Here is a 16,551-nt window from a genome sequence, read left to right as displayed (position 1 = left end):
GTACATATTTTTTCGGAGCTGTGATCGCCACCCACGGCGATACAAACGCACAGTTAAAGCGCCGCGCCGTGCCACCGATTATACATCGATACCCATCCCGTAAAAAGGGTAATCGACACCGTTTGACCGCAATCGAAGAGCTTGCCTAAACACCGCCGTCTTGAGGTCGAGGGTTAATGACGACAGGGTTAACACGTTAATAGATAATAATTACCGAGACGAAGGTTAACGCGCGCAACACACGTGATTGAATTAAATGCAATTGCCGCGCCGTCTTGAGTCTTTGAGAAAAACTCGGTAAAGAAAAACCGGCTTAAAATAAACTAAAAATTTCACTGTCAGTGTATTATGGTCGTTCTCATTCCAGGTCAAATATAAATAATAGCAAACACTGAAATACTTTCCTAATTATATTGTTTTACGGTAAAAAACGATGACGAATTTATGGGGATACAAACCTGTGACATTTCAGTTTAAAAATGTATGACGTGTGCGCGTAGAGGTCGTGCCGCATTCGGAATATCATTGACCTGGCGCTATACAACGACAACACAACTACATACAATGTAGCGTACAGCTGCGTATATAGCATACATGAAATAATTAAAATATGGAAAAATGAAAATAAAAACGCACCATCAAATCCAAGCCAATTGTTAACACAAAAATTGGACCGACCAACACAGAAAGCAAATTATAGACAGATAATAACACCAAAATGTATGGGTAAAAAACTAAGCAGCACCTTACTATAAAGATGCAACAATATGACGTACTAACCGATCATAACTAACAAATATTTTTTGGCGGCAATCGAAAAAATACATTCTATCAATAATAAATTTATCAAAAATTTGTTTGTCTAACAATTTAATACAATTTATATCAAAGTAATAATTTTTTTTATCGTATTGATAGTATTTTTTTATATGAATAAAGTGATTTTATTAAGGGTTAAATAATAATGTTTATCAAATTGATTGTTATTTTTCGTTGAGTGCATGCTTATATTGTGTTCGAACGTAGATGGATAGAGCCCTATTTTGTTTGAACTCAAAATTGTTAGAAAAATAAAAGTGGGGTATAATCTATCCTCTGAAGCCTTGACTGGACTGTAGTATTAGACAATTTAAACAATTTTAGCGTTACAGTAATTGACCACGGTGTCATTTTTTAATTATTCTTAAGCGAACGTAATCGATTTTTTACTGTCTAATAATCTGTTTAAAATTAGCACTAATTTAATAATTAAGGCTTGGAAAACGTGACACACATGCTAAACACGTTACTCGGCCTTCATAATTACCGTACCTACTTAGAAATCTACCGAACAACCATATTTTGTTGTAAAAACATAACTGCTAATGTGTTTGGGCCTTTTAAACAGTAAACATACCGATTTTCAATTAACATATATTCTAAACTTTGTATTCTTGTACATTGCGTACAAAATATGTTATATTAAAAACCTTTTTTTCCCAATAAATTACGTTGGCAGAAAATCTAATAATAATACATTTAGAGAAACATATTATAATATAGGAGTATAAGGATAATGTTTTTATAAAAAGTAACTTTAAATGTTGGAACTGTAGTTAATTAGCTGATTTGCTTTGGTACAGTGTGAGTTTTGTTAAGTTTCCTCATGCGGCAAAATATGTAGACATATTTGAAACGACTAATTGCAACTTGTATTCTTCTCAACTTAAGATCGTCATCACGTTTCATAAATATTTGCTAAATACGAGTACAGCAGCGAGGATCATAGTTGTCTCAGCTTAAATAGTTAAATGAGAGGCGAGAAATTTGTTTGTATTTATAACTGAGATAGTAGTTATAATATACATTTATATAAATCTGTTTTTTTAAATTTTACCTAAGTAACTTTTTCCGGATCCTTGATAATTCCACTTAAAAAGCTAACGTGGGACGTTTGAAAAGATTTGACTTGTTGGATGCAAACATAATGCATTTTATACCTGTCATGGCGCTTATGGAAATATGAGCTTGATCTATTCACGTGTGTATTCATGTGAGTTAAAACCGATGAAGATAGCCGGTAAGTAACCAGATACAAGTGTATAATATTTCTGCAAAATTACCAAAAAAGACGCAGTGATAAGTGATACTCGAAAAATCCGTTATGACGAAATGGAAACAAATGCGGCCTACAGTCCTAAAAATTGAGCTAAGGTCGTAAAATCGCAGTCAAAAAGTAATTATTCACGAACGGTTATTAAATACGATGGCGAGGACGACTTTTTCTCGTATTTCACTGGCCGGATGCCATATAGTGTTACCAGGCCGCAACGCTTTAATAACACATGGTTCGATTGTTGCTCGGTTTACATTACTATCATTACATAATAATATATCATTAAGGATCGGTGACGACAGGTAAAAAAGATGCATGTTGAACGTCATTTATTGAAGAAAAAAAACAGTACTGTGGGATTGGAGCATAGTGAGGTCAGTGTAGTCACAGCACTGTAGAAATTATTATAACCCAGAGTGAAGAAATCACTCTAGAAAAACCACTTCGATGCGAATCTGTAGATGATAGAAATATTAAACATCTAGGATCTACACAAAATATTGTAAGTTGTAACAAATGCATTCTATACATAATAATGTGCTTAACATTGTATTTTTTAGTATTAGGGTGGATACGATTAGGGTTGATCGTCTGTCTATAATAAAATACACTCGTTGTTAACCATACATCATTATAAACAATACAATGAAAATATTTTTTAGATACCAGACTGTTCAGCATCGTGTTGACTATTTATTCATTCATATTTAGCTACCTAGGAATTTATTACGGTTAAAGTGTAATTGTCCTCTTTATTTGGAGGTTTCTTTAATAAAAAAGAAAAACTTCAGGTTTTTGAAAAAATTGTATATTTCCAACACTAGTTACACTTTCATTATAATTTTTAGACAATCTTTCTCAGCTCTTCATCGAAGCTAAGGAAATAACATAAGATACGACAACGATAAAACCATCTGAATACATGAATTGGCAATTACTGGCTAACGATCAACCAACAACATTGTGTTGGGAATATTTTTTAGTTTTCGAAGTTTTGAAAATATTTTATTATTCAGATAATTTTAATTATTGTTGACGGTTTACCAAAAAATGTACTAACATTATTGTTTTTAAAAAAAGTTATATACAGGTTTCCGTCAACACGAAATATGATATAAAGAACTATAATAATATAGATATTTGCAAAGCGGCAATCTGACGCACGTTGTCTTCAGTTTTATTATTTACACATATGTTGTATGCTTTTTATCATGATAAAAATAAATTGTAAGTTGTAAAATATAATCGTGATCATGTTGGATTTATCAACGCGCCGTCATCGACTTTGGCATCATTCGCGTGTTCTGCAATATTGGACACAAAATAATAACTATAACAGAACAGCTTATTTTTAAAACAAAGCTGAACCGAAGCCAACCGCTATAAATCGATGGTAAAAATATTATGATTTTAAATAAAGCGAAACTGGGTTATATACCTACGCAGCATATACGGATTACAAGCTATATACAAAGGGTATATGTTTCTTGTTTTTAACGCTTCTCCTAGCACATATGATCCGGCTTTTACCGCAGCGCTGTTACGAATAATAATAATAATAATAATAATAATGGAGTGAAAATATTGTGTACATATCCACATAAATCGTTTGGCAAATCGACAAGTAAAATAAAACAATCCTGGGTAGAAATAAACGAGAACCTAATTATTCATGGTTTAAGAAAATTTGTTATGTGCAACAAACTTAAACCAAAATTTCCAAACGTCAAATCATGTAAAAAAAACTTAGTTATCACATTTGCTGTAGTTATGCTAAAAAGTTAAAATTTTTGGATGTCATACTTATAACATAATGAATACAATTAATATTAGAAAAAAGTTAGGGACATACAATTGAAAATAACTGTGAAATTTAAAAAAAAACGTAATTAGGTACTATATTAAATTATATTATAGGTAGGTACTGTTTTGAAAAATAGTTCAATATTACTATAGAACAAATGAGTCAAAACTTATGAACTAGTGGAATGAAAAAAATAAAATACATTTAGAGCAGTATAAAGAAATTAATTCAAAAGTGCTTATTTCATATTCCTTTACATTCATGGACGTTAGGTTCACATAGGATGGTCGCTAAGTCGGGACTTAGGGTATATGTGATATTGTGCTCTTTGAAAATATACGTATCTAGAGTTAACAACGATGCCGAATATTCGAAAGTAAATAAATGTACACATTATCATACAAATTTGGTTTATAATCCTTCAAATCTGTCGTCGAGGACGTTTTTACTTTATTGTCGTCGACAAGGGCTATAACTAAAATATAAATATATATGTACACTATACACATGTACACTATATACATGTACACATTTGAAAATATAATACTGTACGGTGCCCGTTTAACTGAATGATCGGGGGCGGCTCGTATTTTATGTGAAAATATATAAAATCAACTATAAAGCGTATAGAATATGATAGCAGACAGTGATGTGTTTGGTAGCTATTGTGCATACATGATGCATAGTAGTCGTCAATTGGGCACAAGGCAGATATGATTGATAACGGCTATGTCGAGAACCCTTAAATAAACCCTTGACCGACGACGATGCTTCGACGGCATTAATAATAATAACAAAATATTGTTATTATTACTTTATCTGTTACTGTATAGGTATATAAATATAATAATATTATATATTATACCGTTTGTATGGTGTATAATGCAGCGGAGACGCGTGACGGGAGATTGACGCGACCTTGACTTTCAACGATCGATAAAAAGGAAATTGATAAAGTTATTATTATTATTATTATTATTATTGTTATTGTACGACCTTACAGACTGATCGCGACGATAGACAACCAATTGTATTGTTGAATCGTGTGAAAAATCCCGCTCTTGTGTCCTGCTGCGTCCAGCGACACATTAACAAATTGGTATTACGCATAATATACTTTATAAAGCCATTTTCCTCGTGCCTCTTCCGGGGTATATTGATTAGTCGGAATCGCGCCTACCTGATTTTTTGCCGGTACTACACTGAAGGTAATCCGTGACAAGTTCACCGACAATACAACAGTCGAAAAAAATAATGTTAGAAACGCTTAAGAAAAATGAACGTAGCTTGCCCTAACTAGAGGACAAATTACAAACTCTAGAAGAAAAACAGAAAATAACCAAAAAAATAAGGAAAGAGATAAATCTTCACCAAAAATGTATGGTAAAAATATTCTGATATTAGGATCCTCCTAAACAATACCTACATGCAATATGCCTGATTGGAGAAGAGTTTAAACTTTAAGGAGAAGGGAAAGCTCTATTTATTAAGGGGCACAGGATAGGCAATATTAGACAAAAATTGATTTATTAGCCATTTTTAATATGTCGACTTATATCAATGTAAAAAATATTAAGTTTTTCTAGTTATAAATCATAATAGTTTTAAAGTTATTTTTCTCGGAGTAATAGCAAAAGTTAATAAAAAATGACTTTCATAGGAGTAATTTCAATTTTTTTTTATGTGAAGCTTACTATATTTTTCTATTAAAAAGCTATAAAAAAGTAAAAATATATAAATTCTTATACAAATTTTTTGAAACAAAAATAAAAAATCGGTCTTTTAGCCACATAGAGAAGATGTTAAACCATATAATAAAAAAAAATTGTTGAAATCGGTTTGGTTAACATTTCGCGTTTTAGTCTTTATTTGTAAAATAAATGGTTACAAAGTATTAGGCCGATTATGTTAAGATCAAGTAAATTTTTCCACAATACACCATAATGTGTTTTGATGCGTTATACTTCGTAAACATCGAGCAAGTTAGGTTCTTACTGATTTAGATTATATTAGGATTAAGTAAAGTTTTCCACAATATACACATAAAGTGTTTTGATGCGTTATACTTCGTAAACATCAAGTAAAGTTAGGTTCTTACTGATTTAATGCGGATACTCGACTCGATAGTATACGTTTGTCATTCGGGTTGGCTGTCGTGAAAAAATATAATTATAAAAAGCAATTACAATGTTATTGTTTCTTTGTGCTTCGATTATTCGCTTTATCGAACGATCTCTTGGGAACAAAACCGATTACCCAGTGTTTTCGATGAGAATTTTTCGAGTGTCCACCACACCTCGAATGCACTCGAAACGACAATGGGAGGAGGGCAGGGGAGACACGGGAGACTATGGCGGTTATTACAGTGTTTTAATTGCGGTCGGAGATTAGTAATTTGTGTTCGCACGCCGCAGTAATAGATTAGACAGATGGATTTAACAAATGCGATTTGTGGATGGCGCACCAAACATAGTGTCCGAAGAGCCGCGTGTCCGGCAACACTTTGCTGGAACAATGGACGTGTAAAGGCGTCGCCCCACAGCAGCGGCGCAGTTTGACCTACATAGGAAGACGGATGGCGGTGTAACGTCAAAGGGCGAGGTTCGTCAACGAGTTACTTAAGACTTTTTTTTTTCCTGCAACAATCGTTTTGCCGTTGATGGGCGTTATTCGTTTTCATTCGACCGATTAAAAAATTAATCAAACCCAACGCGGAAAATCGGTCGCCCTTGGCCCGCGCGGGGGTGCAGAAACATGACCTACAAGTCGAAAATGCCAAGTTTAAATGTCAAACCGTCAGCGTTGTGTTATTTAGACGGGGGGAAAAAATGTAAATCACGACGTGGTGTCATAATATTAGTACCGCGGGGCGGTGTAGTTAATATTATTCGTTCAGATCTATCGGTCAATTTTTATAGCTCTAGACCTCACCGCGCTCTGATCCATCGTGTATCCATACAGCGTAACGCATTCGAGCCGGCCGGATAGTATACCATTACGGCCTAGAAACCATTTTATGTAGATTGGTTATTGGAACGCACACGATGGGAAAACAAGTAAACTGCGTGTTAAAAAAACAAAAAAGTAATATATTTTATTATGTGTCGTGATACGGAGTTGTTTTTACGAGGATTCGTAGACCGAACATACGACAATCATAATAGATACTGCACGGTGTAAAAAAAAAAAATCAAACGGTGTAACCACGTTTTTTTAAAACAAAAACTGGATTAGACAATATTTAAAATTTTAAAGCATATCACAATACAATAATATAATATTTGTACACAGTTACGCGCGATCGTTATTATTCTGTCGCAGTCGCGAGAAATCACAAAATAATTACAAACGCAATAATGTGTATTTCACAATTAGTTTTTTAATGACACAGTCTACCACGAGGGACATGCGGTAACCATAAATGAAAGTGTAAGTTATATATAATTAATATCAAGCTAAGACTGTATAAAATGCTAAATCGATTTAAATACATTTCTGTGATTATTTTCCTTTGCTGTTGACTTCATGAACACAGTAACGTCCAGATAATAACCTGACTGTGTCGTAATAACTGGTAATTTAACAGCATAATGAGGAAGGTTGATGAGGAGGAATCAATATTATGGTGTTAAATATTTCGAAACCACCTCGATAAGATTAATTAGGTCACAGAATTAGCGCGTTTTCCTTGTACATTTTATTTGTAGAGACAGTAATATTACACACATGTTTTAACTGTATAAATTCTCAGATATATTTAAAATATTGGTAAGTGCACTGTTTGTTGGTAAATGTCTGAAGTCCACGGGTAGGTATAGGACACGATTGACGAAATCCTTGTATTGTAAATTTAGGTTCTTCTTAAATAATTGTTTTGTAAGCCTGTGTGTACGATTACGTTATCGCTGTTCGATTGTTTAATATTTTGTTTTTTAATAAAAATAATAGGCCTCGACGGGAGGTACCAGAAGGTTTTTTTTCGTATTGTTGTTTATTAAGCATTCGTGCACTGATGTCTGCGTGTCTACGGCTGGCTGTCAGGTACGATTAGGCAAGAGGCAGGACAAACCGTGTTAATAATACATTTTGCGTATGCGGAAAGTAAATGGCGCGTGAAACAATATTGGGCTGTAGTGTTAGCGTGATACACATTTTCTGTAGTAGCTTTTGGCAACAAAAACTTTTCATGACCGTATGATAGGAGTAATGATAGTGTACTAGCATAGATCCGCACACGGATAATTTTTAGATAGGTATAGGTTAAACCGACAATTACAAATGTTAAACGCACCGCGTGTGTATTACGATAGGGGAAAAAAGAGGAGGAACACGACGCTATAATTCGGTACTAAGAGCCGTATTTCACCTACTTTTGCTTATAACAGTGTATAAAACTCGGTCGCGTGTCGACAAATTGGATAATAGACGGGTGTATCGATAATGCCCGCGCTCGGTCTATTATGTTTGCCAAACGTGGCGCCTTTTCCGCGGACGGCGGTATCCATCAGCTGGTCCCTCACAAATAACATAATATTTTTGCACCGGGCGCCGGTGTCCCTTCATCCAAAGAGCGGGGTTGGTGGTGGCATTTTCTATTCTTTACACATCGATCCAAAATATTGATTTATAATATTAGCTAACGAATCTATGTATGCGGTTGTCGTTTGTTTTCGATTAAAAGGGTTAAGAAAAGCGAGTACACAATTTTATGCACACTGAACATTTTGTCCGTGACCCAGCTTGGATATTTCATAGTTTGTTTTATGGAAATGTAATATAAAATATATTTTGCATGTTAATTTGCTAACTAGACAAATGATCAACTTAGTAACGCTATCACTTATACGGGCAAGTACAATATGCTTATGACAACGGAATTCATCTGGTATAGTTAGCAGCACAGTTTCATAACCGAGTCTTATTCTGCTCGGTCACGCTAGTTGTCTGCTACACCAAATTTGTCCTTTTTTTATAATATATACGGTGATAATACACTTAGTACACTTTAATTATCCACCACGACGTGCAGTCAATCAGTAGGCATGTACAGAAAGAGTCCGTGCTATTCTATGACATATCAAAAAAAACATTTCAAATGAAGGTCGTGGTCAGTAATAAAATACATGACCTACGAAACACTTAAATCGTTTTTTTTTAGCTTCGATGCCAAACTGAGAAGGCATTTTCCGCTTTTATTTTCCTTTATGCATAGGTATATTCTATTATTCTTGCGGCACGGTACGGATCGCGGGAAACGGCATTCGTTCCGTTTACCGCCAAATCATAATCATTCCTGTATTATAGCCAAAATATAAATTACATTCGGCGAACCGTGGTCGACTTGGTCTTTTCGAATAGAACACCTGGAAGCGCCGCCGTTTATGTTGTCTCATCTCAACACAAATTCGTAGCAGGCCGCTTTGGAGGAAACCGCTACGGCAGAGGGTTCGGAATTTAGTGGTTATTGGTTAAATTTTATTTTCTCTTTTTATATCCGACGGGATTCTGAGTGCAGAAAAACGCGTGTCGAGTATGTAACTATTTTTCGGTGTAACTCTGAGTAGAGGCTAATAAACGAAGTAAATATACAGTATCGATTTAAGACCGGTTTCCTAGCCGCGATGACTATAATATACTAATAAGTAAAGGTGGAGCTGCTGCCGCTTTGTCGGCAGACGGCATAACGGGCCGAAAATTGCAAAGCAAACAACCGACTGGTCGGATACAAATGAAAGTGTTAAATCACGTTTGTATGCGCACACCGAAAATAGTATAATGTTTTTTGATTGATTTGTTGTTCATGTGTACCTAAACGAATGTTGCGTCTTCTATGTTATTATTATAATACCACGCACACTACTTTAAACCGTTTTGCTGCTGTCTGCTTCCTGCGTTTAACGCGCCATTATGCTATGCGCCACAATAGAAAAACTGTGTACATACGAATACAATAAAAATAATATTATTATTGTAATAATTTGTTTGCGTGGGCTCGTCTCGTATTAAAATATACGATGCTCCATGTTCTCCCACGGCATATCCCATATTCGGGTAAACGCGCTAATTAAAACAGTTAAATATCGATTTTGAAAACGACGAAATGACAAAAAAAAAACTCCAGATAAATTACAAATAACGACTCGGGGCATCCGGTCAGTCGTGTGCATTTTAACTATAGAAATGTCATTATACATAACGTGGAAGCAATAACGTCTAACGACAACATCGTATGGCAACGTCTTACTGTAATGTTAGTACAATGCACACGCGGTCATGATGGCGTGGCGAACTCTAAATGCATAAACAAGCGACATCAAGCAATGATCGTTACCTGTGATCAACGCTTATACTATATAAGTCGTAAACTATACCCTATTGTAGCTAGCAATCGCTAGAACCTTGTTAAAATAAATACCAAGTTTGAGCCTCAATAGACACAGATACCTCTTACTAAAACTTTAGACTACTAAAACTTTCAAGTTATACGTTAACGGGGAAAAATCCGTCTATACAAACGATTCCGTACCTACTCCGTGCAATGTCATTGAGCGTACGTGCGTGGGAGGAAGATGATGCTCATTTGCCTAGGTAGTATTTTCATAATTTGCGTTTTTCCCTTAAACCCACATATGTATGCGCACTCGACGGTGTCCAGAAACGATTGTGTGCGCGACCGGCTATCGATGGATATATTATTGCGTACAATGAAAATAAAGAAATATAATAATAACAATAATAATAGGATTTCGATCAAGTATAATTCACGAGCCGAGTACGGCCTATGCAGCAACATTAAATAATAATAATGTACGTGCGCATTTGTTAGAAATCTGTTCTGAATCACGTTTTACCCCTCGCCAATCACTACCTCACCCTACGGGCTGTACAAAATACATAAAATATAACTTATTGCGGAGATTATTTTTCCACATTACTGGGCTGCGGCCACCGGTTCGCACGCGATACGGAAACCGTACGACGGTCATCATCGCGTAATGCGTAATTCTTAATTATAATTTTAATAATACAATATCGGTTTGATACAAACAGTTGGACAGTGCTGAAACCACCGTGACGGTTCAAAACCGGTAATGCCGACGGACCCCTGCCCAACCCTAACGATCCGCAAGTACGGCTGTTGAAACAGGGAGAGGACTCGACCAAAGAGAACAGCTGAAGCCGGACATACGCGTGTTCAGTGTTGTCCCGTATATCGCCTTTTGTCAGAAAATGTACACCGGGCGACCATACACATATACATTAACAACATTAATATGGATATAAACGTGTGCAATACTGTACTAGTCGTCCTAATGACGATGACAACGGCATTTCATAATACAATATATTGATATTGACAAACTGTGCGTAGGACACATGGTGTTCGATTGTCTGGCCTAGCAAGCACCGGGTGGTTTTTGTAAATTCAAAATAAACCACGTATGTGAAGTTGGCCCGCTCCCCCTTTGTTCTATCGACTTATGCCATTATTTAGTAGGTAACCTAAGTTACAAAAAGGTTACTAAATAAATGGCACAAGTCCAGAGGCGATAGTACAAAGTGGGGGTGTTAAAAAAATTGACATAAGTAAATCAACCGCCTATTATATACCGCGGGTGGCTAAAATGTACGATTAATTACTGTATTAAACGAACATTTCTAATAGCGATGCGAACAAGCAGTTTTAGATTCTAGTGAAAAGTTTAAAGAAAAAGTTCTACAAATAAAAATATTACCCTATCTGTTCATGCTGGGCCATTAAATTTTTAAAAGTTTCAATCTGGAAAAAATGTCTTCACGGAAAATAATTTGGTTATAGTAAAAGGTTGGAAATATTCTAGTTGGATCTACTATAATATGGTTGCGCCAACTACATTATTTTAGTTAGAAATACCAAACTAGTTTAGTTGTTTTTGAGTAGTTGGGTTAACTATACTTTTTTTGTTAAATATGTATATATTTTGGACACAGGCGGCTGTGGATAGAGGCGAACGGCCGTAGCGACTAACCGCTTGCCGCCGCTCCATACATTGTTTATAATATCACTTAAATACCCCAAAATGCTGTACATCAGAAGCAATTAGATAGGGTAGGTAAGTTTAGGCGTTAGGCTTTAGGAAAATAGGTGTAAAGGTGGCCGCCGGTTCGACATACTAGCCACTTTTGCATTTTTTTCATTGGTTTTGTTTATTTTTACAATCCACTATTGTAAATCCAATCTAGTTATTATATAGTTGACCAACTATATACATATAGTTAACTACTTCAGTTTAACACTCCCAACTAAAAATGTATTGTGTGGTATTAACCATAAATTATGGTTGTCCCAACTATTTAGTTTTTTCTGTGTTTTATGTTAGATGAAAAAATCAAAAGCCGCCGGGAAACTGAAATCGAATTACCAAACGTAGAAACATTATCATAAATTACAGAAGAATATAAAACATGACACGTTGAACTTTTGATTATTTATTTTAAACTGAAAATAGTACCAAGCGTTTTTTAAAGATACTAAAATATGAGAAAAATAAAAATATCGAAACGAAGTTAGCTTATAAATATACTAATCGCTTTATATGAGTCATGATAAATTATACACAATATATACGCGGAACTGTTTTCATAAATCATAACTCGCATATTTACAAGCCCTAAAGCTCACACTCGTCGTGACTAATTTCACAAAATGTTTCAAACAGCAAACTCTATTTACACTAGTTACTTTTCATCGTTATCGTGGGTGCAATTTAAATATACAGTAGTTGTTGGCGGAATTACTTGAAGCTGTATTTTGGTATACAGAGGAAATAATAAATGCGTGCAATTATAATATAATATAACACGATTGTTTTTCCACGAAAAAGCGATGAGTTTCTACACTGATGTTTATGTGACAGATCTCTGAACCGAATGTATTTCCTGTTTGTACGCGTCATCGTCAGATTATAACGACTCTTGTTCGGAACCGAATGTGGTGGTAGAACGGTTCCGAAGGCGAAATGCTTTTAAAATATCCATTGTCAGGGGGGAAAAACGACAGCGATATGCAGACGTCTTGAGTAGAAAGAAAACGCCACGGTCGATTGACCACAACCATGTCGATGTCATCGGTGACTTTATTACTATCCGGGATGAAAGAAAAATATTAGAAAATGAAATCCGGTCACCAGCGAGGGTTATAACTCCGCAGTATACATTGACTACGTATCTATATACTATTATCTGTATATACTATATATATATAAATGAAAATAATGTCAATGTGTCATTGTTGTCCAGATGATAATAGAGAGTTATGTAGTTCCCTTTCTGCCACCACTCCCCCGCACACAGTTTGTTCTGTCCGCCACTATATTAAACGAGTCGCCTTTTCCTCCTCCTTCCCTACTTCCCCGAAGCAGCAGAGTTCACGCCGCCGCAGAAAAAGATGATTTACTATGCTCCAAAAAGAGATCCTTATTAACATTACAAGTGTTCAACCTCTTTTGGGAATAACTGCTGCGGGGACGAGAAGGATAATACGGTAAAGCATGAAGCGATTAAGCTTTGTATGGTGTTGTTTGCCCTCGGGTGACAGATCACGTAGCCGGACAAAAAAAAAATGATAATAATATCAACCCTTAAACGTATAACTCGGCGTGAAAGTCGCTGTGAAGATACGGTTAAGTCATGACGAATATTCATGTTATAATAATAATATTATTATTGAAATTTAAAAGGTTTCTTATAAACACCGTACACATATTTCCCACCCAAACCCGTTTCACTTATTATTATTATTTTTATTATACACAATAACCATCCGGGCGAACACATTACATACACTTCACACACTGTAGGTAATGTGTTTCATCTCTCTTTGCCCGTCGTATTGCACAGGCCTCCAAAGTAAACACACATAGGCGGTACAAGCCGTGACTTTAACAAATTGTAATCAAATATATCCCACCCAAGTGCGGTGTGTGTGTCTACAAGTGTTCTAATATCTATATATATACAAATACAAGGGGCACTGAGGGCATAACGATGGGAATTATGTACACACGCTAGTATATTGTTTCCTTTTATGTGTACCGATTATCGACAAGCTAACTTCTACCCCGAAATTGATGAGTTCCAATTGAAAAATCCACCAAATGTGAATATTTTTTCTTTTCTTTCCGCCCGAGTACGATCTAGGAATACACAGAAACGTGTAACGAACTTCTCGGTGTCGACGCGGTTAAAACCGGTCCGGACTCTTATACCTATAGATACAAGCATACGTACTTGACACACGGTGTAAAATATAATTTATAGATAGAACCTGTTTGTAATAGACGTGCAATTTTTTTTTTTGCCGTCCATTTTCACTTGGTGCACTACACCGGCTGCTAAAAGTGCGCACAATATATAATTATACACGAGCATTGAAATAAAACAATACTTCTAAACGACGTTTTCCCCCCCATCGTTAAAATGATACTCGTGCGTGGTCATATAGGAGATTGAAAACAGAATATTATACAACATTAAACACAACCCCCCGCCTGCCATCCGTGAGATAATTATTGAAAACTTATGGTTTTATTTTTTTTAACCCTCGGTCGACCGCAAAAGCAACACCATGTGTGTGCATATCACATCGTGTTCATATTTTGTGGACTTCTATACAGTGTGTTATATTAACTTTAAATTGGGGGGGAGGAGGAAATAGACAGCTCGACATGACTCAGTCCTCTGTCTAGTCTCAGGGGTTGGGTGTCGGTGTTTGTTTTGGACGCATGGAACATTAAGTGTATATACATAGGTTGTTTTTTGCACCCCCATTGATAATATTTAATAGTCTTCTAGTATGCGAGCGTATGTGTATGTGTGAGTGTAGTGTGTAGGAGGACAAAGGAGTCGACGGCTTAAGTGGTAATCAATGAACGAACGAGGGCTGACGACGTTATTGGGTATTATATATTATAAAGTATCACCGTCCGAGGGTTGTTGTCTATATTTTATTGGCCGCAGTTCGTGGTCGTATAATTCAACGAAATTAATACATCTTCACTGTTCCGTGTCACCAGGCCTAATGTTGTACTTACTCCCCGAAGAGCCACTGTAACCCCACACAGTCGAGTATTGTCCTATACCTCTTGTCATTTGAATTTTGACGTCGAGGAATGGCGTTTGCTCAATTTATAAATATATAAATTATATATATATATATATATATATATACCTAACCTAACGCATATATTATTGTAAAGTTTTCAAGGAATTCTACAATCCTTTTTTTTCGTCTCACGGCTGGCCCCCATAGATCACAAACCGTCGCGTTGTCACCCTGTTAACCTTTTTAATTGCATCTTACCCCGTATAAAATGTAACACCGTTGTAATCAGTTATTATTAACCCACAGGCTTTAGTATTGTAAAATCAAAATAAAACGTCATACGGTACCATAACTTTGCTAATACTCGTGATGTTTCTTTAGTCTTCACTCACCTAAAAAATAAAAAATAAAATGATTAGTCAAATTGTCTTGTAACGTATGTAAGTATGTAAGCATTATCTAATAAATAATAATAATAAACAATGATTGACGTTTTATGTTTTATTAACACATATATTTTCATGTTTAAATCTCGTTCTTGTAATATCAAGTTTTCGTACAGTTTCTATAGCATGTCTGTTTAAAAATTGCACAGGTGACAATTGAAACGTTACAGAGATTACTTAAATATTTATCAGACCAAAGATTCTGGTGCTGGTTTATTTGAGGATTTGCAATATCAGACTGATTGATAAATAAGCTTCATTAACTAACGGTTCGCTAATGTTTGTATAAAGTCATCTATCTATGTTCTACATATAGTTTGAGATAATAATTGAATAAATCGATTTAAAATAAATAAGATTTACGAATAACACACAGCAGTATTAGACAGATATATTCATGCTAGTAAATGCCACTGTAGTAAATACAGCCGACACGATCATTTTGAAAACGTTCCCTAAGGGGATAAACGAATTATGACCGAACCCACTTAACTTTGTAGCACATAAAGGCGTTGTATATAATATAATATAAACTCAGAAAAAACCGCTATTTTTCATCTTGTGGGGATTATAACGTTGTTATTATATACGGTGTTTTTAATAGTTTGTTTAGAGGTCGCAAAATCTTCAACAAAAAAAATTATTTTGTCGGAATTATGATCAGTATACATTATACCTATACAGTATAGATTGCATGTTAGATTAGGGGGTCACGCGCGTGTGTTTGCTTTGAAATGTGTGCGAATCCGAAAGGGCTTTTTAGAATACAAATATAATATAATAGGCCTATTGTACGAAGACGTCGAACAGCAGACTGTATCATCCAAACTCCGCCCAAAAACACACAAAACCCAAATTTCTGCAACCGAAACACCATCGCGCTTACATGCAACGGTTAGCTTAATGTATTATTATTGTTATTATTTTTTATATAATAATATGTGCACATGCGAACAATAAAACCTTTGTGGGATACCATACGCAGATAAGACGAGCCTTTTATTTTTTTACTTTATTGACACTCGAATAATGCTCTAGAGACAAGACGACCGTACTTTGGAATATGTTCGCACCCTCTCGTCTTCGCCGTTTTATTTATAAATGCTTTCCCCCTTTTACGATC

At 35.3% G+C, this 16,551-nt stretch overlaps 1 protein-coding gene across 2 annotated transcripts in view; it reads right to left on the bottom strand.

The window, feature by feature from the left end:
- LOC126844486 (unc-112-related protein-like) overlaps positions 1–16,551 on the bottom strand; it is a 65,422-nt gene that overhangs the window by 13,943 nt on the left and 34,928 nt on the right. The window contains exon 1 of one of the 2 annotated variants that reach the window (XM_050582728.1): positions 15,330–15,350. The exons of the other annotated variant lie outside the window; for it this stretch is intronic. The gene's annotated coding sequence lies outside the window, so the exon portion shown is untranslated. Of the gene's footprint in view, positions 1–15,329; positions 15,351–16,551 lie in introns of those variants that run through there. 2 annotated transcript variants of the gene reach the window in all.

The sequence above is a fragment of the Adelges cooleyi genome, unplaced genomic scaffold (genome assembly GCF_023614345.1).
Source record: "Adelges cooleyi isolate 19-005CV unplaced genomic scaffold, UGA_ACOO_1.1 ACOO_flye_CR_arks_rails_tigmint_CR_PRNA_651, whole genome shotgun sequence".
NCBI classification, from domain to species: domain Eukaryota; kingdom Metazoa; phylum Arthropoda; class Insecta; order Hemiptera; family Adelgidae; genus Adelges; species Adelges cooleyi.
This window is presented reverse-complemented; position numbering and strand designations above follow the sequence as displayed.